Source organism: Sus scrofa, chromosome 13, assembly GCF_054392235.1.
Source record: "Sus scrofa isolate SSC_HxYL_T2T_F1_AM1 chromosome 13, Sscrofa_HxYL_maternal_Yorkshire_Landrace_v2.0, whole genome shotgun sequence".
NCBI classification, from domain to species: domain Eukaryota; kingdom Metazoa; phylum Chordata; class Mammalia; order Artiodactyla; family Suidae; genus Sus; species Sus scrofa.
In genome coordinates, this window is record NC_139395.1 from 107,148,104 (window position 1) to 107,152,468 (window position 4,365).

A 4,365-nucleotide genomic window follows, 5' to 3' on the forward strand; every position below is an offset into this window, starting at 1 on the left:
CTGGATTGCTGGTAGTAATATTAGTCTAGCAAACGCCCTCCTTCAGTCTACTCCCATTATACAGGGTAGGATTACCTAGTGTATAAAGTGTATAACTACTGGACTATCTCAAACACTTGGCAACTGTTTTACATTTCCCACCAAATCCAATTATGCCAGATGCAGTAAAGGCACAATCCAACCATCAGGTCATTAGGAATTCTGACATAAAAATTTAAAGATATAGTTATAGCTTTTTGTTTGTTTAGGGATTATACCTGATTCTGGCACCAACAGTCATAAGCCTTGTCTTAGGATCTCTAAATTTAGTGAGAAGAAAAAAGTTGATTATGAGGAAAAAATAAAACAGTGTAGTTTCATATACACATCTTCCCTCTATGGGAAGAGGTGGTATGGTCCTACCAAAACACTTCCCCATTTCCTTCTTCCCAGATTACCCAGAAAAGTAAAGGAATCTATCTAGTGGAAATCTTCCATTGGTCCCCTACTTGTTGCATATAAGAACACACTCATAAATGTGTGTAAACCAATCTTTCTTGCTTCTATCTCCCCTATTTTAAAAACAAATGTTCCAACTGCCCATTCTAATTCTCCATCAAACAGTTATTCTGAGAATAATATCTCTCTGCCCATTGTTGGACATATTAGCTGTAAAGTACATTCCTTGCTCTAATGGACTGTGACTTGGCAGTCCAAACTGAAGTTTCCCAAAACCACCCTCCATTTTCATTATTTGCTAGACGGTCTCATAGAACTCTCTGAGAGCCATTATAATCACAGCGAAGGTTTATTACAGGGATATGACATATTAAATCAGACAAAAGAGGAGGCAGAGGAAAGTCTGAGAGGAATCCAAACATAAGATTTCCATTGGCTTCTGGACACATAATCGTTCTGGCACCATATGTAATGGTATGTGTGGAGTATTGATAACACAGGGAGCTAACCTGAGCTTCAGCCTCCAAATTTTTCACTAGAGTTTCACTACATGGGCATGACTAATTGATTGCTTGCCCATATGGTGCACTCGGTCTCTAGCACCCACTCTCCAGAACTCAAGCGAATAACACATGGCCCAGGCCCACCCTGAGACATCTTGTCAGCATAAAATATCTGATATGGTCAGATGGCCCACCATGAGCCACTTCTCTTCATAAACTGACTCACAAGGCCTAAAATGAATAACAAAGACACTCTCATCACTGAGGATGTTCATGAGAGTTTAAGATTACCTCCTTGGAGCCAGGGAGGTAAAATATGTTACAAAATATATCATTTAAAAGTAGTGCAGGAATTCCCACTGTGGTGCAGGTTAAAGATCTGGTGTTGCCACAGATGCTGTCTGTGTAGGCCACAGCTGCAACTCAGATTTGATTCCTGGCCAGGAACTTCCATATGCCTCTGCTTCAGCCATAAGTAAATAGATGGTAGATAGATAGATAGATAGATAGATAGATAGATAGATAGATAGATGCATAGAATTTCCCCTTTGAAGTTGTACTTCTATGAAATTTGTGCTTTTCTTTAACCCTGCAAGGAACACAGGTGCAGTTTCCAAGTGGGTGTGGAACATTTTGCTGGCTGACCATGAAATATCCACCCTACTCTTCATCCTTACTAACAGATTAGGAAATGATGAAAATGGAAATAGGAAAAAAAGGCATATTAAGTGGATTGACAAAGTTAAAAGAAATTACTATTTCTTTGAGAAAGAGATGGCCACACTGATGGAAGAAGAGGAGAGGAAGACAGAGGGGGTATGAGGAGATAGTGATGGGCGAACTTAAAGAATCAACATTTGAAATTTAAGAGCGACATAAAAGATGCAAAAATTTTAACGATAATATGAGGATATTATGAACAATTTTATGCCAATAAATTTGAATAGTTACATAAAATTGTCAAATCTCTAGAAACCAAAAAAGGAAAAACACCATAGACCCATAACTATGAAAGTGTTTGAATTACCAGTGATAAATACCTTCTCACAAATCAAAACCAAAAGTAAAACAAGTCCAGGTATGACTTTTCCAGCAAATTCTACCAAACACTAAAAACAAACAAAAAACCTACATATCAACTTTACATACACTGTTACAAAGTATATAGAACAAGAGGAAACATTTTACAAAAGCCAGCCCAGATTCAAAGCCAGGAGAATTAATGCTACCTCTTGTGGAAGGAATAGAAAAAAATTCTGTAACTCATCATTAATCTACCACAAAGTGGTTTTCTAAAATGTTGTAATAAGGAGAGTGTCACTGGATCTTTTCATTTCTTTCTATGAAAATAGCCAAGTAGAAATAAGCTTACATAGAATAGCAATAATATAAATTAAACTTATAGTAAAATTTACTTTGTGGTGTTTTAAAGTGGAATATTCAGAGAAATGAAATTATTAATGCTACTATACTATATAGATCATGAGAGTAAAGGGAAAACTGCATGTATATTCAAGGGAATTCGTTCTATCATATTAACTATCTTACCTTGTACTGACGTGAATTAATTCTTTTTTTTTTTTTCATCGTTTTAGGGCCGCACCTGTGGCATATGGAAGTTCCCAGGCTAGGGGCCAAATCAGAGCTGTAACTGCCAGCCTATACCACACTCACAACAATGTAGGATCTAAGCTATGTCTGTGACTTAACACCACAGCTCACAGCAACACCAGATTCTTAACCCACTGAGCAAGGGATCAAACCCTCATCTTCATGGTTACTAGTCAGGTTTGTTACCACTGAGCCACTATGGGAATTCCAAATTGATTCTTTTTTTTATTTTTTATATTTTTAAATTTTTTTTTTTTTTTTTGGTCTTTTTAGGGCCATACCTGTGGTATATGGAAGTTCCCAGGTTAGGGGTCAAATTGGAGCTTCAACTGCTAGCCTATGCCCCCAGCCACAGCAATGTGAGATCTGAGCCACATATGTGACCTACACCACAGCTCACAACAAGGCCAGATCCTTAAACCACTGAGTGGGGCCAGGGATCAAAGAACTTGCATCTTCATGGATACTCATTGGATTCGTTACCACTGAGCCACAGTGGGAAGTCCAATTGATTCTTTCTGTACTTTGCAATTTTTACCTTTCTACATTTGGGATATGTAACAAATTCTTTTTATAAAAAGTGTATATATTTCCACTTAATTATACTTTTTATATGTCTTTAATACATTGACATATTTTCATCATCTCTTATAGACATTGTCTTACACACAAAAAGCATTCAGTATTTGTTGATATTCTTGAAAGAAAAAAGGAACATAAAAACTCTGAAAGACAATAATCTGTTTTGTAATTTATAGAAAGCAATTATGTCAAATAATTATAGCAAAGATGAAGAAGAATACCCAAGCTTACCTAAAACCTTAGGAAGGCTACCTGCTGGGTTTCTTGCTAGTTTCCCTTGCTTTTTAGGGCCACACCCACAGCATATGGAGGTTTCCAGGCTAGGGGTCTCATCAGAGCTACAACTGCCAGCCTATGCCACAGCCACAGCCACGTCAGTATGATTTTTTTTTTAAATCACATACATATTTAATCAAGAAACTAATGACAGAGAGTTTCCATAGTGTCTCAGTGGTAATGAACCCAACTAGGATTCATGAGGATGCAAGTTTGGTTCCTGGCCTTGCCCAGTGGGTTGCCGTTAGCAGTGGTATGGGTCTCAGATGTGGCTCAGATCTGGCGTTGCTGTGGCTGTGGTGTGGGCCAGCAGCTGTAGCTCCAATTCGACCCCTAGCCTGGGAACTTCCATGTGCCGTGGGTGCAGCCCTAAAAAAAAAGAGAACAATGATGGAATATTATCCAAATAAAAAGTAAGCACATGTTCAGTTATCATGTTGCATATTTCAGAGAAGAGGCATTAAGGCTTTACAACATATCTAGTATATTGAGAACAAGAGTTTGGTCCTTTTTTTCAAAGAGATTGCACTTCTTAAAATACTCTTCATTCTGTTTCCTGAATTATTTTTTTAAGCAGTTAGTGTCTCATTATAAAGAAAGGAGCAGCAAGTCCAGACCCAAAATACAAGTTCATCATAACTAGTAATTGCCACTTGTTTTCCACTGAAAATGGTAAATTCTTCCCTGGACATCCCTCATAATGGCTCCTATGGACACAGAAGTTGTGAATCTCCAGAGGTTCATCCCAACATAGCACTGCTGAAAGCTCTGTGAAAGGTATAGACTGAAGGCAGAATAAACAGCAACTGCACACCAACCCCTCCTTCACTCATGACCTTGTTTCCCTGGGTGCAAGGATCCCTAGCAGGGTATTTTTGTCAATACTCTGTCGAAGTCTTTTATATATGAGCCTAGTAAAATTAATGACTATTCCCGATTTCTTATAAGTTAAATT

At 37.9% G+C, this 4,365-nt stretch overlaps 1 pseudogene; it reads right to left on the reverse strand.

Moving 5' to 3' along the window:
* Positions 1–3,954: 3,954 nt before the first annotated feature.
* On the reverse strand, positions 3,955–4,154 carry LOC146397541 (cytochrome c oxidase subunit 7C, mitochondrial pseudogene; annotated as a pseudogene).
* Positions 4,155–4,365: the final 211 nt, after the last annotated feature.